The sequence below is a fragment of the Aulonocara stuartgranti genome, assembly GCF_965226115.1.
Source record: "Aulonocara stuartgranti genome assembly, chromosome: 22".
Taxonomy (NCBI): Eukaryota; Metazoa; Chordata; class Actinopteri; order Cichliformes; family Cichlidae; genus Aulonocara; species Aulonocara stuartgranti.
In genome coordinates this window covers 26,013,212-26,038,217 of record NC_138957.1, presented here as the reverse complement: position 1 = coordinate 26,038,217, position 25,006 = coordinate 26,013,212, and the positions used below count along the sequence as shown (strand labels likewise).

At 40.5% G+C, this 25,006-nt stretch overlaps 1 protein-coding gene across 2 annotated transcripts in view; it reads right to left on the bottom strand.

The window, feature by feature from the left end:
* The window catches only part of med30 (mediator complex subunit 30), a 44,391-nt gene that overhangs the window by 1,720 nt on the left and 17,665 nt on the right, over positions 1-25,006 (bottom strand). The gene's annotated exons all lie outside the window — the stretch shown is intronic.

Here is a 25,006-nt window from a genome sequence, read left to right as displayed (position 1 = left end):
TACAGATTTGTTTGCAGCTACTACCCACAACAACACAAACGCTGATTCATACCATTTACTATAACACTGTAAATCCTTGTAACATAAATTACTTAACAAACGCTACTGAAGAAAAATAAATTCCAGATGTGATCTCGCTCCTAATGACGCTGCCACTTTGCCGCTCCCATTAGAAAACAAGCAAGTTCTAACCACAAAGTCTGGCTCGACAAATATTTTCAAAATTAGTATTAGTCAGTTATTCTGAAGGCAAATAAAATGTTAAAATACGCACACACACAACTTTTGACTGGGAAAGGCTTTTAGTGGGGACACTGCTGATACTTGGGCTGGTGTCAAAAATCACTGCCAGATTTGGGAGTGGTTTAGAAAAACGTCACGGTAAAAGGCGCAGGATTACGTCACTTATTCCTCCGTTCTACAGGGCTCAATTGTTCCTACAAAATGAGTCACATGGTGGCAATGTGCAGCTTGTTCCTTAATTAAGATAAACAACCCGCTTTAACCCTCGAGGGGCTTAGTTTGTATTTAACTGGTTCCTCCAAAAATCTGCACCGTAAGACACAAGCAGGTTGCGGATATAATTTTTTTAAGCACGCCATGCTTCGGTAAACTCAAAATAACATTATCAATAATTTAAATGGTAGAAAGTGAATTTCCAATATTTTATTCATTTTTCAATGAAATAAAGTGTTTTGTTTCTTCAAACTTGGCCTCTGACAAACAAAAGTACAGCTGAGTGCTTTTCTGGTTGTTTGTGTGTGGTGAAACCCTAGAGGGTTAATTCGAGTCAATCGTTCATCCACCATCCTGCTGCTATAAATGATCGGCAAAATAAAAAATGTGCATTTCTCTGCAGCTGAAGATTGTCTCCAACAATGAACCATTTAATCCCAGTCTGTCATAAACTACGGAGCCCCCACCTTTTGGTTAAAAATGATCCTTGCTGTACTTAAACATTTTGGTGGTTTTAATCTTATTGCTAAGAAAAACAGTGCCAATATCTAGCAGGCATCACGTTTACCTTGTTCAACATCTTACTTTACTGTATTAACATGCTCACATTTACTAATTAGCATCAGTTCCTTTGTGAAGCTGAGTGGTGTAGGTAATCAACATCTGATTGTGAGAATTCGTCCTGGATTGTGGAGAAAAATCAGCACTAAATGCAACTGCCTGTTTCCTGAGCTGCGCAGAATAAGAAGCTTGTTTTTCACCTGAAAAGCTGTTAAGTCTGTGGAAACAGAAGAGCTGTGTAGGTGCTGCTCTCTCTAATTCAGACTTTAGATGTACAGCTGCTCAAGTGGTGATTATAACTGTCAGCTGAACAATTCATAATCAACCGCATTAAGTGAAGAATTGAATAAAATACATTAGGAAATGTAAGGTTAGTAGCTGATGTCAAAAAACATATTCAAAATACAAACTGCCCATTGCTTAGACCAGGGGTAGGCAACGCCAGGCCTCGAGTGCCGGTGTCCTGGAGGTTTTAGATGTGTCCATGATACATCACAGCTGATTTAAAGGGCTAAATGACTCCTCAGCATTTCTTGAAGTTCTCCAGAGGCCTGGTAATGAACTAATCATTTGATTCAGGTGTGTTAACCCAGGGTGTGATCTAAAACCTCCAGGACACCGGCACTCGAGGCCTGGAGTTGCCTACCCCTGGCTTAGACCCAGCAGGGCGTCGGTTTAAGCCGAGTGAGCTACCGGGCTGAAAATATACTGGCAGAAAACCTAAGAAAAAATCAAAACTCACAAAATGTCACTTTCATTGAGTGAAACTAAGACTGTGGTCAAGATGAAATCAACAAATAATTCAACAACCATGTAACGGAAGCGAATTCACAAACCAACTTATGTTTAGGACAGGGGTGTCCAACTCCAGGCCTCAAGGGCCGGAGTCCTGCAGGTTTTAGATCTCACCCTGGGTCAAACACACCTGAATCAAATGATTAGTTCATTACCAGGCCTCTGGAGAACTTCAAGACATGTTGAGGAGGTAATTTAGCCATTTAAATCATTTATCTCACTGGCTTGATCTAGAAATCAAATATTCAAAAGGTTTCAACAAAGCTGTGAGGCTGAAAAATGAAGCCAAAAAGTGCAGTCTCTGTAACGGCTGGCTCCAGTCCTCACAGACTCCCATGTTAAAGCTTCCAGCAGTAATGCCATTTCATTTTTGACTTTCTTCAGATTAGTTTCCTGTCAGAGGCCAGACTGGAAAATCAACACAGGGTTGGACCATCAGGGGTGGACAAATATTAATAATATTCCCAAGGGGCTACAAGGGAAACTGGGACTCTTGCGGAGGGCCATCCCAACGAACTAAATTCATCTTAATATTAATTTTTATCTCTTTATCTTTTTCTGAACTGCTACTGGTAAATGTTGGAATTAGACCCCAGTTGAGGTCCCTTGAGGAAATTAGCTGCAGAGCGTTGTGGATGGACAGAACATATGAAATGTGTTTTGTTTTCCTCTTTCTGAAATGTGTATGGCAGGAGGCTTAATAAAAGCTTCAAAGCCACATTTAACTCCAGGTATTTCTCTCGCACACAATAAACAAAGTTTCCTCACCTGCCTGCTGACATCTCTCCCAAACACTCCCTGCTTCAGCTCACTTCATCAATCCTCGCCCCACTAATCGCTAAACTAACACACGCATCTGGCCTGTTTCGGGAGGGTACCGGTACATCACAGAGCAGCAAACAACACAATCTCCCAGTTAGTCACTCAGGGTTTTGTTCGCTGATTGCCTCTAAATGCCGCACCAAGATCTCTAAGTCAACAGCTGCCATGGACTGAAGTGCCTCATTGCCCAAGCTTTATACATAAACAAATAATAGCTCCTGAGCTGCTGTTGCTGGAGAGCCAGAAGAATAAAAGTGAGTACAGCTGCCAAATGTGCCTTTTGAAAAAATAACTCTGCCATTTGGAGGTTTGGGCAAATCAAGCAGCAGCAGTACATCACAGCGACTCGCTCAGCCGCTTCTCCTCTGATAGATATCCAGAGTGAGTGAGGGGGAGAGAAGAGGAGAGCTCCTTCACTCAGGAGCTACTGTATCTGCAGTGCAGTGAAATCTATTAAGATTAAATCCATCTCACTCTCTCGCTAACACTCCTTTAGCCATGACTAATTACCAGCCATTTTTGCAGCGCAGATAACACCTTGAGCAATCGATTTCACACAGCTCTTTTAATATCAACTGTTTAGCTGATTGTCCTTGAAGATATTCCACAGTGGAACATTTGGAAGCCTTCCAGTCTTTCTCCCCCTCACTCTTCCCCTCTCTCTGGGGGGCTCTAAAAGCATCTCAAGCTCTCTTACTCCATCCTACCTTCTATCTCTCCAACTTACACTTTGAGTCTTAAGTGTGTGTGTGTGTGTGTGTGTGAGAAGATGGCAGTGAGTGTGTATTAAAAGGGATATGCCTCATTAATCTGACAAGCAAGTCTTGAAATAACTCGGCCATTTACGTATTAATGAGACGATACCCAGAGTCTTTGTAATCTTCCTCCAAGAATACAACGTTGCTCCCCTTTTTTTTTTAAAAAGTGAAACACTTTTTGCTCCATGAAGCTTCAAAAAAAGGAGCTGCACTCAGAAATATGTTTTTCATCTTGCTTTTTAAGAATAAAACAGCCACATATGGCTTCAAAGATGCATTTTTTGTCTTCACTTTTGAATACAGACTCTTCCACAAAATTGTGCCCTATGCTTTTTTTGAAAGCAGGCAATAAAATTATACATTTTTCACAGTGGAAATAAGACTATAGAGGCAGCAAAGCCTTCACAGCACATTTATTATAAAAGGCTCGCTGGCATATCTTGATATATGAATAACAAGACTGCTATTATCACAGTAATGATTCGGCAACCTCAGGGAGATATAATTCCATTCATAACCTCATAATTAGCGGAACTCTAATACTTCACACCTATAATGCAATATTTGGAGAAAGGGTTTACAATAGAGAACAAAGAACTCTGAACTGTCTCCTCTTTGTCTGAATTACCAGGCGTTTTGCACACACTTCAGGAATCCAGCAAATACGCTCCCTCGTTTCTCTATGTTCGGACCCACAATAATGTTCTGATGTCCTTTCAATCCACAGCAAGAGCACTGACAGGCCATCGCCCACTGCAGGGTGGCCAGTCAACAACTCATGTCTGTCTGAGTCCTGTCTCCGAGGGCCTCCTGCAGACTGGGAGACTTCCTACCTGCTTCGTATAACCTGGAAACGCTGGTAGTAGTCTGCGGTAGAGCTTAAAAGAACAGCGACCTGAGATAGAAACTGTGATTGGCACGCCCAGAAGAGAAGCAGCGAGATGAGGGGAGTGAAAATAATGGTCCAGAACAAGTGTTTAGGTTGTGATGTGTGTGTGTGTGTGTGTGTACATGGAAAGGGTGGGAGGATAAGGGTGTGTTTGTGTGCATCAGTCTCTGTCGTGCAGGTGATTTATCCACAGTTTTTACTTTGGACGTTAAAAATCAGAATCAAGACATCTGTGGTTTGCAGAAATCAATGATTCAAAAGGAGAACGCAAGTCACGCTGTTACGTTTAAAAAAAAAGGCTTTTACTTTATCTGCTGTGCAGACAGAAAGCCACTGCAGCCGCGATCACCGTTTATCACAGAAGCTCGGTGCTGTTTGCAGGTTCTGTATTTGAACATAATAACACTGCAGCCAAAGCCATGTAACAACCGCCTCATCTTACTGCATATAAAGGGGAATATGGCAGAGGTTGACAGGTTTTAGATTTGGAAAAAGAGTGAATCAATACTCAGCAAAGGTCAAATAAATATGATTTTTATAGAGAGAATAAAGTCAGGTCAGTGCATCGCTAGTATGGGTACCCAACTGAGTGAATTTGTTAGTGTGTGTGTGTGTGTGTGTGTGTGTGTGTGTGTGTGTGTGTGTGGAATCTGAGAGTAGGAAGAGAAGGTCATGCTAATGTCCAACTGCAGGACGCTCTCAGGTGCACTTGCAGAACATCTGGGCAGAGGACAGGCCGGGGTGAGATGTGTTTTTCAAAGCACAGGCAAGTTGCACGCAGAATGAGCCTTGTAAACAAGTCACATGGACTCACAGAGCTGTTTATCGGACACAGTTTTGGGAACACATCATCTAAAGAGATTAAACATTTTGGCAGCAGTGGGAGAAATCCAGTTCCCATCCCTGTAACCTCCACTAAGTATGAAAGACATGTCAGAGTACCTGTCTGTGTTGTACTTTACCTCTGATTTATACACAGTAATAGCAAATTTCTATTTAAAAAAAGAAGAGGAAAAAAACATGCTTATGAAGACGGAGAAACCAGAGCCAAAGAGCAGCGTGACCTTTTTTTTAAATCTTACTTTTAAAAAAAACACGTTATTTTGAAGAAGACAGAACATGCAGCAGAACAAATGAGTAATAAAACCAAAAGAAAGAACAAAAGCAATATTGTATTATATATAATATTAAAGAGTACGACTTTGTGTGTGCAGGAGTGATATATCTATAATGTAGTATATTAACCTTTACAGGACTGAGTGGAGGATATATAATACTATAGATGTTTGCTATTAGGTGTTAGCTGAGCTGTTAAATCATTACACAGGTCATATTATTGTCTCTTTATGTTGTTTTGTGGGTTATTTCTGTTTATGTTGTGTTTTATTGCGTTTTCGCATTTTTCTATTTGCTGGCGTTTCGTTAAGTTCCAATGCGTTTGACCTCCCAGGGCTACTGTATAATACGCTCATGTTCCCTTCTATACTTCAGACACTTCATAAGATTCTCGTGTTGTTCTTTGATATGAAAGTGACACAGATAAGACGAGCAGCTACAGTATCTGTGTCACTGTACGCTGCTGCTCTGTAAAGAAAAGAAAACCATCCTATACATGCTCTGAGCCACACACTGATGAGATCCATCAGTATCTGTAGCTTTTATCCAGACAGTATCTGGTATCTTATTCACCATCAACTTAAAAAAAAACTACCAGTTTGGATCTCATGGAGAAAATGACCATTGATTATTCAGAGGTCGGCTGAATATGTCTGAAAATGATGAGATGTACAAATAAAGGACACGAAATGGAGAGTGGACACATGAGGTCTTGGTTACCGAGCCATATACCAGTTTGTTTAATGGATGAAGGATATTTCTCTGTCTCTTCCATCCCTGTCTGCCTTTCTCTGATTTCCTACATCACGCTCCCCATCCGCCCCGCTCGTCCAAACTAGATCAAAGCTGCTGTCCCCGGTAGACAAGTGAAAGACAGAAGTAAAAGGGGAGGAAAAAAATGAATTTTTCATCGAAATCACTACATTAAAATTCAGTTCCACTGAAAGTTTGCCACAAGAGAAGCTCTAACGACTATATCTGTGTGTCATGTCAAGACAGATTCTGACTCAGGCCACCAAAGGACATTCCCTGACCTGAAATCCATTAGTGACAAATATATTCATACATTCACATCAGTGTAGGCCCACTGGAGATTGCTTTCGATTAAAGTGAATAGCTTTGCGCACCTTCAATACGGCATTCATCAACAGTCAGGCGCAACAACTCAGCACAAAACCTAAATCTGTAAACACTCGGGATTTGTCGAATGTAGGCCATCAAACAACAGGGCGTCTCCAGGGTTATCGAGCTTGATAATTGCCATCTCTATATGAATTAATTCTGCTGCATTATTTCTGTGTTAAAGCTGACTGGGGAGGGGTTATTTTTATCCCTTAGACATTACAGAAAAATCGAGCTAATCTGACAATTATATTACTGTGTGAATAGGATGAAGTATTCACCTGCTTTTTAACCATTTACCGTGTTTCATCTGCAATTAAAAACACGACCACCACACTTCTTTGAGCACATTAAAATCTCTTGTGGGCTTTTTGATGAAGGGCTGGAAAGAAAAGACTTCAATTAAAAAAAAAATAATACTACACACACACACAGAGGAATGTAGCAAGTGAAGCAAAAACCTGCCTTCACTCAGGATTCTTCTGCTAATCCGGCCTGTCGCCGGCAACTCAAATCACAGCTTTTACTCCAATGGATCTGGCTGGGAATTACAAGTGTAAGTGTCTGTGAGTGAGGAGAGAAGAGAAGAGAAGAGAAGAGAAGAGAAGAGAAGAGAAGAGAAGAGAAGAGAAGAGAAGAGAAGATGGGAGACCTTTTTACCCTTTTTTAAACAGTCATATGAATGATTTTTCATGACATATGACCGCTTCTATATCATCATTTGCAACTATTACCATCCACACACTCAAAATCCTTTGATCTTTTTCATCATGCCTGACATCAGCCATTATAAATCATAAAATAAATTAAAACCTTCAAACACTGTCAGTCCAGCGAGAGAGCAGCAGGTATTCATGCTCTTACTCCTTCGAAAAAATAATGCAAAATCACTTTCTGGGGGTTGTTTTATTTGTTTGTTTGTTTAACCAGAACTGGATGATATTCTAATCATAATTTACTCCAAATATATGGTTTTCCACTTGGTTTAAAAAAAAGAGACTTGTGCTTCCCATCTGGTTGTGCTAACAATGTACTGAGCTTTCACTGCAGACAGGGCTCAGGCAGCTCCTCCACACACCATGAACCAAGCGAGGTAAAGACACAGAAAGGTTTTAATCAAGACTAAGGTGGTTTGGAAGAATCAGTCCAAATGGAGTTTGTGTCAAAGCAGCACTTCAGAACCAACAAACCTTGTGTTTGACTTAGATCAAAAAACATTCCTCAACAAAAGTGACATTAAATCTAAGCCAAAAGCAGGTATCCTTTTAGGGACCGACTATATAGCTAGGTATGCAGACAAGCATTTCTGAATGTACAACATGTTAACCCAGCAGCAGACGACACACTGTGTGACACTCCAGCCATCTAGAGTAAACTGAGGCTACAATTGACACAAGCCCACCCAAATTAGACAATAGAAGATTAGATAATTATTGCCTGGTCTGATGAGTCTCAATATCTGCTTTGTTCAGATCCCTTAGTACTAACAGAACATCATTCATGTCCATCCCTTTATGACCACAGTGTACCCATCTTCTACCCAACCAGGTAATGTATCAAAGCTCAGGTCATCCCAAACAGCTTTCTTGAACGCAACAGTGACTTCACCGTACTCGAATGGCCTCCACAGGCACCAGATCTCAGTCCCATAAAGCACCTTTGGGATGTGGTGGAACAGCAACTTTGTAAGTCTGTCATGTCAATCTAAAAGTGTTTCTAACCCAGTGCCAACAAGGTGTACCTAATGAAGTGGCCAGCGAGAGCACTGCAAACCTATATAAAGGAAATATAATGATATACCATAATACTGCCAGAATGTTTTTTAAAAAAAATTACCAAGATAACAAAAAATATTTATTTTAAAGCACAGAAAACCAGCAAGTAGGAAGACATAAAGGAAGGGAAAACCATCTACCTACAAGTTGCTAGCTTACCTAGCATGGGCTAGCGTGCTAGCTCAGAAATTCATCAGCAACACTGGTGTGAAGGCAGTTAGACTGGTGCTTTGTTCTACAGTAAAGTAAACTGACCGTGCGGTGTCAGGGCGGTGTCAACTAAAGCTTAACACATTAAAAAGTAAGAAGGCACCACCTTGTGGCTATTCAGTAACTGTGCTTTATAAAGTAATTATTGACAGCGCTGAAGATTACTATAAATTTTAAAATAAAACAACATAAATCATGAGAAAAATGACCCAAATAGTCTAGCTAGCAGTGGGTTTAGCCAGTCATTGATACATATTCGTCTAATCGCCCAACCCACAACTCGAAGTGAACAAAAACAGCTTCTGCCTTTTCCACAAGGTTTGCTAAGGCTAAAGCAAACCCCCTGGCTATCCTCAGACAGCGAGATTGAGATTGGGTGCCTGCGCCGGAGTGAAATTTAATTAAATTTTATTATTCATAACAAGCGTGACAGGAAACATGGAGAAGAGCCACAGCTATGTGTAAAGGTGCTCTTTTTCCCCCAGAATCCAGTGATCCCCTAAATTATGTAGAAATGACTCATTTCCTGAAGGAATTGTAACTCTCGTTCAGGAAGAAGAATTAGGACAAAGCAAACTCATGGGGCCAACACGTTTAGCATCGAGAGTGTCTACAGTAAAAGCTTCCAGGCTCTGTTCTTAAAGTGCTATAATCTCTGTCCATGCAGCCATAACGCTGATGAGCATAAAATCTTTTCGGGACCTTCTACTGATTATTTCGCAACCTAACTTTTGCATATTTATTACAAGTGAATGAAAATGGCTTGGGTAATCAATCATTTAGATTGTTCCACAGAATATGCAGCATGAGTAAAAATAAGCTGCAATGATCTGCAGTCACCAACTCCTTTAAGAACTTAGTTTAAAAGTGGTGCACAGACTAAGTCCACTGGTGATATGTGGCAAACTGCCAGTAACGTGACTGAAAACGTGAGTGTAATAAGGCTATGGGTTGTCCTTTTGATTATATCATTAATCGCTGCTTAACTGAAGCCGCAGATTCCTTACCTCACCTTAGAATGTTTAGTAAGGTGCGAGAATTTCCCTACACTGTTTGATTGCTGATTGCATTTTATGTGCATAAAAATAACAAGTCGAGATATTTATTTGTAAAGCCAACAGGAAATTATTCAAGGACTACTTGAAAAATGATATCTGTATCAAAAATGTAGTTTTTAAGAACAGGGTTGTTCAACTTATTTATCTTTTCATGCTTTGTTCAACATTCCTGTAATATTCAGTCAAATACTTTGTTTGAATTCATTACCTAGTAACACAGTTTCTGTTATAGCTGCTTAAATGTGAGTTATATTATATTTCATTTAGACACAGTTAAGTCAAAAGTTACAGCGATTCTTAATCTGTCTGCATTAATTTATTATTTGTGGTATGGGAAGGTCCCAGCAGCAGGACCCCCAGTCTGGAACAGAGCAGGCATCAGTAATAACAGATAAGGGCTATGCCATATCATCACATTTAATGCGATAAACTGTCACATCACAATATCACTGACATAGAAACACCACGCTTTTATTTTCCCCCAAAACAATGAGGCAAGCCTAGACATGCTGGAAAGCCAGAGCCCATGTCATCACCTACTAAGGATTTTTTTTACCTGTAAAGGGAGCTACAAAAAAACAAGCTTGTTTTACCACTCAAGGCAAAAACATAGAATCAAATGCAATAGCTGATAGGTGCACTTCATTTGACAGGTAGAGCAAATAGTGGATGGAAATTACTGACCTTGCTAAAAGAATGGCAACGGAGAGACCAAAAGGTAGAAAATATTTTTCATTAAACATTTTTTATGTGACAATATTGTGGAAGGTTAAGTTACTTTAGTTATTGTTAAACTAAACTATTAAGCAGCTATTTGTAATACTTCTTTTTAAATATTTATGGAAAGCACTACGTGGGCTCATGCTGTATTACAGTGCATAATGCTATAATGCTTCACCTGCTGGCACCTTGTTTCAGTAGATTTATACTTTAAACTCACTGACATCACTAACACTAGCTCACTGATGACAGATGAAAAGCCCTTCATTTATTTGCACTAAGTAACTGCTGCTGCCTGCAAGCGGCACTCACCCAGAAAACATTGGTCAGTATTCATTTTCTATATCATGTTAAATATCATTGCAAATTTCACTGCAAAATTGTGATATAGATTTGAGGCTATAATAACTAGGATATTGATTCAGTGGAGGAGGAGGAGGGGGTGGGCTGGGTGGCAGAGCAGCTTGCAGAGGACACGGCAGAAGTAGGCAGGCTAAAGCTTGAACTTAAAAAGCACACAGTATATGAGATTAGCCAGAGGATGTGCAGGAGGGTATCAGTTGAGCTATCAGCTGTTGTGAACTGGCGCTGAGATCAGCTGTTATCAGCTGATGTGCCAGAATTACAGGCTCGGCTTGACTCCATGCCCGGTTTGTACTAAAGGCAGGCTCACAGTAAAAAAAAAAAAACAACTTTCACATTTTATCAGCTTTTGAAAAAGTGAGACGTTGATTATTTTTGTATGTGCAGACCCTCTCCTACCTTTCCATGTGCATGTATTTTTACCTAAGAAAGCATTCAAGATTCAAAAGCACAGTCTAGTTTCAGGCCACTGTGCATCTCTGCGCCCTAGCCAGAGGCTATCCAGTTGACAGCATTTGGAGAGCAGACAGAATATTCATGATGCAACCTCGATGGTATGCGCCAGCACAAACATGACAACACAGAGCATCACAACTGTATCACATGCTGCCAAATAGAAAATATTAACGATGGAAATTTTTACACACAAAACAATATAGTTCACATTGCACCACTAAACTATATGCATAATGTATATATATATGATGTATTTGCTCTCGTATCGCTTTGAGCTCACAAATATTGGACATACACGGTGAGTCAATACGTTGGGCAGACACAGCAGGAAACTCATTGATTTCTGCTGTCCAAATTAGACATCGCAGCTCTTGTTTCACAGTGATTAGCGCCGCTTTAGAAAGTCTGCTGCAGTAAATTCCCCTAAGCTGATTAATGTATACGATTCTGAATGAACAATTTAACATGAATGCTTCCAGATTGCACTTGATGATGTGAGTCCATGTGTATTAAAAATGTTCCACCAAAGTAAAATGTCACTCCCTGATAAAACAAAAACAAATTGCCACTCTACGGGAACTTGTAAAAAGCATAAGTGAGTTGGGGGTAAGTAAGAGGCTTACTGCTCTGCGCCCTGCCTGGGGAACCCCGTGACGCTAAATGGGCCCTGGTTTACCATCTGACAGTATACCCACGGGGAGCGAGGCCAGGCAGCTTTAATTTGCCTGACATCAGTTTAAAAAAAAAGCCTTAATTGACTTTATAAACTTTATGGCTTTTTCCTCAATGGGAAGGTTTAAGTGCGAGTGTGTTTTGTGTTTAGCATGGGCTGTCTCAGGAGAGTAAAGGCCTTTAAAGGGATTCTGAAAGCAGATAAAAGCTTTCTCTTCCAGCAGTGGCAGAAATACAATAGCCATGTTGTCATCCTTGCATACACCTACCAACGGGGTTCTTTCAATACATCCTCAGCATTGAGGTGGAAAGCCTGCAGTGTCAGCCGACTGATGCAGAATGGTTGCAATCGATTCAGTATCTGAGGCTAGTCGCCTCCTCGCTCTCTCCAAAGCATTTGAGTCTCTGCCAGGTAGCCCCATCGATCGGGCTTTCCTCTGTGATTTGGTTCCCAAAAATAATGAATGAGGGCTGAGCGGGTGAAGTGCTGTTGCTTTAAAACTACTGATGGGCAACCATGCAAGCAACTTAACCTCTGGCAAAATTTCACTGAATAATTATTAATTCATTTTCTTTCTTTTTTTTTCAAACAAATGCACATGCACGGTACTCTTATATCTTCTCTTGTCATATTTAGCTCATGTGAGCTCCTGAATTGATTGCTAACTGCAGCAGATTGCAGTGTGAAGAGAATGCAAACAGATTAGAAAACAACATAACATTAACAATACATAACAAATGCACGGCTATGAGGGACAATGCCATATTATTTTTAAAACATGATGGTGGGTGATATTAAATTCCACTTAACTGTATTTATATAGTGGCAGAGACATGCTGGGACGAATGCATTACATTCTGTGTTCTGCTTGGTCTGTGCAATGTTTTTATTTAGAAGCCTGAGCATATTCTTTAGACCGCTCTTTTGTTTGACCTCCTCCCCTGTTCTCCAGCTGTGCTGTGCAGCTTTTCATGACTCACATCAAAAATAGACAAGGTGTATGTTTTTAGTAGAGGAGAGAAAAGCTTTTGGCACGCTTCTAAAACATTCTGCAGAACATAGTAGAAAAACCCAATTACTTCACTTTCTTCTTGTTTGCTTTTAAGCATTTTCCCCCTTTGCAATCATCTTGATAATGTACCTATTAAAGAGGGCTGGTAAGTATACAGAGGCAGAATCCTGTAAGTATAGAGTTATAAATATGAGTTACTCAGTTTTAGCCAAACTGTAGCTGTGAGACAGATGGCCTCACATTTGACCCTCGAATACTTTGATATACAGAGGTCAGGGTCGACTCATTGTCTGCAAAGCACCCAAGTTCTGTGTCTGCAAAATAAGCCCAAATCATCACCCACCATCACCGTGCCTGACAGCTGGGATGAAGTGTTTCTGTTTATATTTAGTTTTCTCCAAGAATGTCGCCGTGCATTATGGTGAATCATCTCCACTTTGGTCTTTTCTGTCCAAGTGTTTGTTACAGAAGGCTTGTGGTTTGTTAAGCTGCATCTTAGCAAAGCAGTGCAGCCATGTTCATTTTAGAGAGAAGATGTTTTCTCCTGGAAATCCTTCCAAACAAGTCAGGCTTGTTCAGTGTTTTTCTAACTGGACTGTCATGAACTTTAACATGTAACATGCTAACTGAGGCTTACAAAGAGTCTTCTGAAAACTCTTTGTCACATGTCTGCATATATTGTACTGCCATTTACTGTATTCACCTTTGTATATATGATATTTTATCTTTTTTCTTTCATAAACTGTCATCAAAACAAAAAAAGGAAGCAACCCGTCCAGCCATTTTATGCTTTCATATTCACAATTCCCATGTTAATATCAATTCCCATAATATTCCCATATTAACAGCAATCAAAAAGACTGACTTGTTTTGACTGATCAATATCAGTTAGGCTCTGCCTGGAGACACAAACGTAAACAGCTACAGTCAGCTGAACCTGTGCTGCTAACTAGCTAGCTTATTGACACGGTCTAAAGAGGAGAGGTGAATGTGGAAGTAGCTTCGGAGAGCTGACACCGGCTCTGCAGGCTTGCTGCAGAGCTGGCTTGTAGCGGATGATGTGCGAGTTTTCTGTTTATTTACCTATTAGTGTTTGTTTGTACCTCTCAAACATATAAATTGCTCATGCTATGTGCACTTAATGGGTTTGTGTGAACATGTGAGAAGTGAGAGCTTGAAGCCAGTATTTGAAGAGCGATACCCCGCCGTCTCAATCTCAGAGCAGACAGGACCTGTTTCTTTCATCTCTCTCAGATGTCTGTCAGGACCTTATATCATCTGAGGCCAAGCCGAACACCACCTCTCACACTCTAAGTAAACATGATACTTCAAGGGGTTTTAATGGGCAGAAAAGGATTCCTCCGAAATTTAAAAAAAAAAAAAAAAGTTCTTCAGGTGCCAAAAACAGTTCTTCATACATGAAAAGCATCATGTGACGCAGTGATGTGTTAAATTGGCACAATCACTCACATACACTTAAAATCAGCTCTTTTGTGGCACGTCTCCAAAAAGTAATATCGGTTCTAATTAACTCCATCGTTTTAAGAGTGAAAGCAGCAGTGTGGGGAGGGTGAGAAAAAGAGAAAGGCAGGCAGATTTCAGGAAAGATAAAAGAGAGGTAATTTCAATTTAAAGCCTCCAATGCACTCACATGAGATGCTGTTTACTGAGTGCAGGGAAGAGTTTCAAAAGAGTAACAGCCTGTTACTTGTGCCTCACCCTCATCAAAACTCTAATAGACTCTTCACATACACAGAAAGCAGTTTCTGAAGTTCAAATGTACACATTTCTACCAGCTCCTGAGCAAGCAGCTTTCCCTTTACTAAATAAAAAGTGGAATGGAAAGTGATGACAGGGTTTGACGCAAAACAAAACATAGCAGGCTTTCGGGTGATGTAACATGCCCTTTGGCAGTCACAGCACAGATCCTCAATCAGCTCCTGACAACAAACCCTGACTACAGCTAAATCTGGAAACAAACGCACCTTATCAAACCATTCGCATCCCTTACACAGCACACGGGAGAGGCTGCTGTTGTTTGTTGTCTACTCCTTGATTTCGTGGTTCTGATATTAGCTGCCATATTTTGCTGAGTGCTGAATTGGAAACCCACATGCTCTGAACCGAGCGCACACAAACTGCCCTTTATACTGTAACTCACCCTGTACAGTAGATTGCAAAACAATCAAAAACAAACAACTTCCCAGCCCAGCCAATCCCAGCACACATGCATGGGGGAAATTACATTTGGCTCTTCGGCACCTTATTCTTCATTCTGCTCAACATCGACCTGTTGGACCTCAAATGAGTTGGTGTTCTAATAATTTCAACACCAATAATCTAATCTAGAGAACTGACACGTTTTCTTTGTTTGCAGGGGCCAGGAGGTCACAACCACTCAGCTCCAGAACCAAACATAGCTCTTTTTCCCACCTCCAGCTTTGACAAACCCATAACGTCAGTGACGGACACGTTCATCCATCCAGCTCCTCATCCATCACAATTTACAAGCTATTATTCATAAAGCATCAAATGTAACCTTGAGCAAAATTTAAAGATCCATTAGGGTGTCATTTTGTAATTTTGATTAGCTTTGATCAATATTGTAGGAGGAGTAGCAAGTGTTATGAAAAGTGGAGGGGTGAACAGACAACAGACACCTCACAGAACCTGTGCTTGTTGATTTCTGGAAGGATAAGAAAACAGAACAGTGTCTATTTTTTAAAGTTTTTAAACCTAATTGTCTGTCAGTTTGTTTGCTATACTTATACTTTAGTTGATCTTTTATAGCAGTGGTTAGCATGGATGTATCCACAGTGAGTCCCTTCAAGAAATAAACACTGTAGAGGAAAATAGAGGATTTAAGAGAAATTGATTCCTTTATTCGCTTGATTTGTGGCTAGACAATTTTTGGTTTTACTACTTTAAAAGCTTTTAATCGGTTTTAATTTAATTATTATCAAAGTTATCTAGTTTTAATCTGATTAATTTGCACAAACAGAGATTACAGGAATAGCCTTACAGGAATTATCTCTCAAAGTATTCCTAAAGCTACATTAACCGCTACATTCTATGGATGGAGTCACCACGATGGGTAGCTCTGCATGGTCGATTTGGCCCAGTTTAATGCTGGATGCCCTTCCTGATCCAACCATAAAGAGATTCGCATCTCCTCCCATTCTCAAACTGCCTGTTAAAAAACGCTAATAGATATTTATTTACCTGCACTTCTCAGTTTGGCAGCAATAAAAATAATTTTAAAAACCTGTATTATTGTAGTCAAAATCCACTTAAAACTACTAAATTATCACAAACAACCCACTGCTGCGTAGTCACGAGTAGTTAAAGTATTTGCCCCTAATAATTATGTTGATGGGCTAATTTATACTTTATACTAAATGGCTCTTTTGATAGTAAAGGTTACAAGCCCCTGCCACAGAGCAAGATGCAGAGTTAAACCGATCGATCATTTACCTTTACTTTAAATAACTTTGTCGATTTTGGCCACTAGGACACGTCCAAAGTTGCACTTGTAAACAACAACGCATGTTTCTTCAGTGGAAGAGAACAGAAAGTCGAAAAGTGGAGAATGGGAGAGTCACAGAGATGTGGCTGTGTGTTTTTATTTGATTAGTAAGTCATAAGTTTACAGAACAAATTTGTTAAAACTCAAGCACATCTACCATACACCTTAGTTTTAAGTTTTTCTACATAAAACTTTAAACTATGCATGATGCATTCAGCTGGACTACACATTATTGTAAGCTTGGAACTTGGCCTAACGCTGCACCGGAGGAGGAGGAGGTGCATCCCAGGATGTGACTGATACAAAAGCCTCCTCCAGACTTTGGTACAAAGAGAAAAGAAGGGAAGCGCTTGATTCAACAACAACAATCTACAATCCCAACACATCTACATTTACTACACCACATCTACTACTCCTACCACCTCATTAATAAACACCACGTTTCAGCCATTATGTTTCATGCAGTCTCCACTAATATGAAATATGATGAATAGAGAAGATAGACATGATGCACTGTAGGCTGGATTCTGATATATTATGGAGCCTAGAAGCTTGCTAGAATAACTTGACCTCCTCCCACATGTACTTGGAACATTGATTGAAAGCATATATGGCATAAACTGGATGTAATCTTTATTAAAGAATCTATTTTAAACTTGTGCTGTCCTGTTTTTTGCTATTATTTTTGATGCAAACGAGAAGCTAAGAAAAAGTTTCTTTCCTCTGGCCATCAGGATCCTAACCTCTGTCCTCAAACATCTGTATATCCTCAACCTTCTCTTGTACCTTGCTATTATTTATAATCTACACTGAGAAAACCTAGGAGCACACCACCATACAAATAACTTCCTTGACAAAAAAACCCTCAGTCTTTTAAGAGACATGCATTTTTTTTTACATAAATGCTGTCTGCAACAATCAACAATTCTACAGAAATCTACATTAAAAGAATGGATTTGTTTTTCTTACATTATAAATAAGTTGAAACTTTTACTCAGACTCTTAGTGAAACCCTGGTGACCTGAAAGTGCCCCAGCACTAGTCTCCTTCTTACTAAATTAAAGACATCTCTCTTTACTGACCAGCTTCATCTTTACTGAAACCTCTTTCACACAAATTAACCTCTGACGCGCATCCTACATTTTCCAGTTTATGCTAAAATTAGCTTCAAAAGCATACAAAAAAATATAAAGGCTTAATGTGGTTTTTTTAGTTAAACAAGTAACCTGTGCAAATTATGTGCACAATACAAGCTGAACAAGGTTTTCCAACTCTCATGGCTGCTCGTCTGAGTAAACAGCAGTCAAACAATAGCAGCAAAACTCTGCTTCTCTAATTGCTTACATAGCCCTTAAACAGTGCAACACAAAACAGAAATAATTGGGGTTACATTTGAAACAAAACGCAACAAAATGCTGCAAAATACCCTCCCCAAATAAACGCTCTGATACCACCCCTGCAAGAGCTTTGCGGCTACAATGCCCCTCTGACCCCAGCAAAACAATTAAAAAGCCCTCGGCATACAAAGAGCTAGTAATGGGCCACATATGAGGCTGCTAATAAGACAGAGGTACGGACACCCACTGTGCACAGCGTACTAATTCTGGAGCCTGAACATAGCTGGAGAGCATGGGAATAGAGGGACACAGGGATAGAGGGATAGAAAAGAGAGAGAGAAATAGGTATGAAAAGGAGGGGGAGAAAGTGGAGCACAGCAGGGGGAGTAATGTCTGCGTGAGTGGAAAGGTAGACAAAAAAAGGACAGAGACGGGGAATCGGAGCAAAGCAAAAGAAATTAAAAAAGAAAAACACAGCGAGAACATCTGCCAGTCAAGCAGTATCCCTCTCTCCTGGTCTTATTACAGTGAGGTGGTTGCGTTTGTTTATCATCAGGCCTCGGCAGAATACGCGCCTGCTCTTAGATAAAACTAAGCACCAGTAACACTAGAATTCATTATATACACCGAGCCGGCAGCAAGCTCAGACAGGTCCAGAGAGGAGAGAAGAGCAAAGCCAGACAGTGGATGCCTGTTCTATTTGAAATTACAAACATCCCTTTGCTTTTAATTTCTCCTTTTCTTATTTGAATAAAGAGGACAGACACGGTAATTAACGGGGTATTAAAAAAGCAAAACAGTGTGCAATGAGGGAGGGAGCGAAGGAGGAGGAGGAAGAGGGTGAGGGGGCATGGGAGGCAGCAGCAGCAGAGTGGGAGAGATAGTAACTAAAAGAGGGGAGAGGAAGAGAGGAGCTGTGGAGAATTAATAACAGGCCAGATCTCTCCAAGGCCTCCTTAATGGGCTGTGACAGGAATTTATTCACACTTAGGCTGGTATTAAATCAAACGCAAGGCGAGTGGCAGTGGCAGGCTGCAGCAGTGGAGTGGGGCGGGGGGCAGGGGGTGGGGGGATGGAGTAGAGAAAGCATTGGGTTCTGCCATGTCACAAGGGTCTGGCATTACAGTCCCTCTCTAAGGTGGAGGGTCATCTCCAAGGCCCTTGGGATGGATAGAAGGATGGAGAGATGGCGCAAGGAAGGGTTGTATGAAGAGAAGTAAGGATGAGTGATGTGCCAACGACAAGAGAGCCTGTCCCATGCCCCAGATGGAATGATTATCAAGTAGTCCAGAGAGCCGCAATGAATCATTCTTACTCCATTCTGCAAAATGCACCGTCACTCAGCCAGACAGCCGGCCGGTCCGTCAATCGGTTAGCCAATCAGTCAGTCAGGCGGGCAGAAAGGAGGCTGATTCCCTCAGACTTGGACACCCCTCGCTACAGAAAGCTGGCAAAAGTGAAAGCTACTCAAATCACAAAGCTGTATTTGAATCAGCACTCTGAGAAATGATCTGCTGGCTACTTTATTTCTCATATTCCTAGTTTTCCTCCATTAATTGGCGTGTGACCAGTAATGAATGGCTGCAATTTATGGTCACTTGGGGACGAGATAATTCAGTCCTGTTTTTATTTTTTATTTTTTTACTGGAGCAGAAACATGTGGCTGACTGGGGACCCTGAATTGATATGCACAATCACATTCCTTGCTACCAGGGGTCTGCAGCACAGAGATTGAGCAATCGCAACCCATTAGGCTTCAATGAATTATGACGATTGCATCTAAAACATTTATGCAAACACTGTTGACTTCTGCACACGCTCAGATAAACTTTGCTTCTTCTCACAAACATATGCAAAGACTGCAGCTCACTTACACTTGCATGCATGGGAGTGAGCATTAAAAGATAATAAATAGGTTGTATACTTCAACATAAGGCAAAAAGGCACAAATTCATATTCGCACACATGTATAGAAGGGAATGTACACACTCAAAGACACTTAAGTTAAAACACATAGTGTCACACAATGTGCTTCCTAATAAAAACACTTGTGGAGAGTGATGAGAGCGTAACCTCCCCCCTCCACCCATTCCAGCTCTGGGCAGATTGCATCACCATCCGTCAGCCAGACTCCGACAAACAGCAATTACCCCAATCGACAGATAACGAGAGCAAGGCTATCACTCACAGCCAGGACGCCCCATAAAGCAGCCAGACATTACCATGAAGGAGTCATTTATCTGCTTCTCCTCTGCCCATCCCCCTTCTGCTTCCACTGCATCCTACTCTGATCTTTATGTTTACTACCTGTTCACGCCACAAGCTTTAAGGGTGGGCTTTAGGCCCAGCTGAACAGAGGGTAGGATAGAAGTCTGAGGCCAAATGGAAAGTGACAGCTAACCCACAAGGGTCAAGATTACTAACTCAAAATGCAGTTCTTTTAAAGGCATCTACAGGTATTGTTAATATGTGTGTTTCAATCACATATTGTATATGAATAATGGATATGATTTCTGTGTCTTAAATGTGAAGCTAATGCACAAGTACATTAAACTTGCATTCTATCTAATGGCCAACAGGGGGCACCTCCTCTAAATAACCAGGAGCTGATGAGTTAATGATCTCAATCTTTATTTAATGTAAAATGATGGTCGTTTTGTACATTAGGGTCACCTCTGATGTCCATAAGGAGGGTCCCAGCAGTCTCGCTTAGTTTCAGTCACACCCACGCCTCTCTTGTGATGTGCGTTTTCAAAAAGCTAAGATGGTAAAGGCAAAAATTTACCATTTACCATAGGCTATGGTTTCTACCTATTTTTATTTGCCTTTTCACATCAGTTCACCTGTGACGAACTGGCAACATATCCCAGGTGTAACCTGCCTCACACCCTCAGACAGCTCAGGTTCCCGTGACCCTAAGCTGGAGAAGTGGTTAAGAAAAGGGACGGATGATGGGGCAGCCAAGTAGCTCCCAGGCAGTACAGTATATACCCCATGAAGCCCAGATTTTAAAACCACCATAGCTGCATTCACCCTCATCCACCCTTTGTGCTCTACACAGTTCTGTCAAATAAAGGTCTAGAGAGACAGAAATAAAATTTTAAAAACAAAATAGAAATCAATCACAATGGAAACAAAGCGCTTATAATGTTGCATGCTACAAAGAATTGAATGAGGACTTTAGGGGAAACAGAAAACCTGTGACCTCTGGTTCAATCCAGAGAGTCTGTGTGGACATTGTGGAGGACTATAAATATATCCGAGTACACATAGATAAAAAACTGAACTCGGTTAAAAAAAACACTGCTGCACTCTACACGAAGGGCCAAGAGTCGTCTCTATTTTCTGAGGCGGCGGAGGTCTTTTAACATCTTTCAGACAATGCTCGGGATTTTCTATGAGTCTTTTGTGGCCAGTGCCATCCTCTATGATGTTGCATGCTGGAGCAGCAGGTTGCTAACAGACTCAATAAACTTATCCACAAGGCTAGTAATGTTGTGGGGACGGAGCTGGACTCCCTTAAGATGGTGTCGGAGAGGCGGATGTTGTCCAAGATAAGGACAATGCTGGACAATACCACCCACCCACTCCATGGTGTGCTGGCCAGGCACAGAAGCACGTTCAGTGAGAGACTGAGATTACACAATGCACCAACGCCCAACAGCTATCATATCTCAATGATGATGGAACCTCTGCATATCACCAGTTTTAACACTGTCCTGGTGGGTTGTTCTATTAAGGGGATGTTAATCCTAAAAGACATGTTTGCATAAACTAATATGTCTCTCAGCTTCACTTGATTGGTTTACTAAAAATGACACCTCTAACCAATTTCAGATCCAATAACCTAAAATAACCAATGTCAGGCTTCACCACATCCCTCATGTGGCTTACACCACAGTAGATATGCCAATATGTTTTATCTGGATTTCCATTTCTGAGCTGACAAGGATTAGTTTGGTATGATTTAGGGTTGTCCCATTTTTTATTTTATTTATTTTGGGGGTGTGGTGGTGGGGGGGGGGGGGGGGGGCTATACTAATATTCAGCAGTGAATAATCAAAGTCTTGCTTGTTTAGCAGGGGGTGGTGGTTGTAGTGGTGGTGGTAGTAGTGGCGGGGGGGGGGGTCAATATCTACTCATGTCAAGTTTTTTAACTGCAACAGAATCTCCATGCACAAATGACAGATGATGCCAATGCTGTGATTTCAGTTATTTCGTTTATCCACTGAATGCTGGTGAAAGAGAAACTGCTGGTGTCAGGATGAAACAGTAGGATTTTTGGTATAACTTTTTTTTTTTTAACTGAAAAAACTCTGTGGTTACAGCCACAGCATGTACTTAATGTACGGAAATATGCAGTTTTTGTCACTGTTCCTAATTAAAGCCATCCCAAAACTCTGAAGGATTTCCAAATGGCCTGTTATTATTATTATTATTATTATTATTATTATTATTATTATTATTACTCAGCTCTATGACAATGAGACCAGTCCTTGATGATTTTATTATATAGAGCAGGGGTGTCAAACTCAAATTCACAGTGGGCCAAAATTCAAAACTGGAACAAGGTCGCGGGCTAACATTAATATTTATTGGAAAAAAATCTTCCTCCAGATTTAAGAATGAATCTCTTCTTATGGACTCAAACAAGTTTTGCTGAAAAACTGAATATGGAACAAGCAAAGCTTAATACTAAACAATATATATATTAGCTGTATAATACCAGTAGGCCAGCTCTAATAATAATTTGGTATGGCTTTGCGGGCCAAATGTAATTAGGCTGCGGGCCAAATTTGGCCCGCGGGCCAGAGTTTGACACCTATGATATAGAGCGATGAACCCCATCTTCAATGAAAGGGATTTAAGACAAACGATATGATCACATGCACTCATACACAAAGGGTCACATTCAAGAAGGTGTGACATGCTCAGTCATAAAAACATCTTGGAACAATTACTAATTAAAACTGAATGACTCTTCTGTATGATGAAGCTTTCTTATTTTCACATTAACAAAATCATGATGATTTTATTATATCATGTTTGATTGAGTCTGCTTTATCCCAATCCTTAATGTCATTGTTTGAATATTTATGGTTTCTGTAAAGAACAAAAAGTCAGATTCTTACATAGTTGGGGAGCCAGAGCTGAACCCAGTGTTCCTAAATCACACTTGCACCAATTCGTTGGCACCCTTTCCACAGCGAGTTTCAGTGTCTTCCTTATGGACGAAGGCTCGTGTCCCTTGAAAGCGCAGCAACACTGTGTAAAAACAGCTTGTTCTAGCAGCAATCACCCAGATGAACATGACGCATGATTTATCTCTTCATTATGTTGTTGTCTGTTATTTGTGTGTGTTTTGGAAATGTGCATGAGAGGATGGGTGACTCATCGACTGCAGACCAGATCTACCTACGGGTACAAACAAAGTAATCTCAACCCGAACCTGCCAAGAGGGCTTGGAAAATGGCTAAATTTAGTAACAAAATTACTACCTTAGCAATTTTGGTGAAATGAAGCGTGATGATCGCTGCTGTGAGGGAGAGGGACGTTGGCTGGAAAAATAAACTTACATATTAAAGAAAAAACACAAACGAATTTTAGCAAAAAATCCAAACTCCAAATTAAAAAACTGAATATCTACCTAGTGAACAAACATCTGGATAGTCAACTATATGGCTAAAAAGGCAACAAGAAAGTAAACACTCTTGAAATTCTAAGGTTTTACATTTCTTTTCATTAAAATGAGGTAAACACAACTTTCAGTGAGCAACAGCACATAACATATTATACCGTGTCATCATTTATTTAACAAAAACTAACCCCAAAATGCAGAAGGAGTGTGTGAAAAATTAAGTACACTTTTATTGCTCAATTTAGATGGAAAGTAGTTGCCAGCCGCTGCTGTTCAAACACATTTGATTAATTGATCATCAGCCAGAATGAGCACCTCTATAAAAGTTCACGTTTTGTCAGTTTGTTGGTCTGGTGCATTCAGGTGTGTGTTAATAGGAGGAAAGACATCAGCAATGATCTTAAAAAGTAATTGCTGCTGCCTATCAATCTGATAAGGGTTATTTGGCCAAACACATTTAGGGACAAGATTTGCAAGAGTTGCTAGTCTTCCAGAACATTCCAGCAAATTCATGCCAAGGTCAGACATCTCAGGCTACAGCCCTCATTTAGCATGTAAGATGTTAAAATTCATGCAAGAACAATTTTTTTTTAAAAAAGACTGAAAACTTGCTTGCTTGTTTGGAGGAAGCCTCTTGCAAAACTGCATCTGAACAAACCACAAGACCTATGGAATAATGCCCCTTGCACAGACGAGAGCAAAGCTATGTAATGCACAGCATATACTCCTCATACCAACTGTCGAGCATGGTGGTGGAGCGGTGATGATTTGAGCTTGTTTTGCAGCCATAGGACTTGGACATCTTGCAATCATTGAGTCCACTATTAACCCCTCTGAATAACAAAGTATTCTAGAATCAAATCTGAGGTCATCTGTTCGTCAGCTAAAGTCTGGCTGAAATAGGGTCACGAAACAGAACAGTGATCCCAAGCAAAACAGCAACAACTGAAATGCTGTGGCTGGACCTCAAATGAGCTGTGCATATGTGCAAATTCTCAAAAACTTCAATGAATTAGTGCAACGATGGGAAAGAGAGCGAACCCACTGAGAAAATTATCTAGAAAATGATTTTTTTCAAGTCATTGCTGCTAAACGTGGTTCTTTTTGTTTAATGAATGATGATGTGGAGTAATACTAGAATGGCTCATCTCAGGTTGTATTTACCTAATTTCAGGAACTTATGCAACACCTCAGATTTTACTTTCTTTTAACCATGATTGTGTGTCCTTACTTTCCATTCTTTCCTTTTGTATAAAACAAAACGCACTTCAACGGCCTCCCTCAGATCACTCCCTTTTGTTGAGCGGTAACCATTATAGTTTCTGCTCTGAGATTAGCTCACTGAGAGCAGAGCATGCAAAAAAACCCATCCATGGATTCAGAACTCTGTTAGGCCGCCATCCTATCATCCCATGACAATACATTACGCCATTGTTCATTATTTACAGCAGTGAGGGAATTTAAAGTTTGATAGATGCCATCTTTTCTACAAAGAAAAAAAAATCTTCTTTTGGCATTTCTGTGGGGGACTATGAAGCTAAACCACTGTGACATATCAGTCAGAGAGTCTGCAGCAAGCTTGGACTTATCTTTTCACTTATGCATCAATCTTCCCCCTGTGTCGGCATCCTGCTACAAGAAGGCCTCCTTTTTTCAACGCTGCAGCTTAGTTTCATCAGTTTTCTGTTATTCCTTTTGAAGACACTATCTGAATGGGAG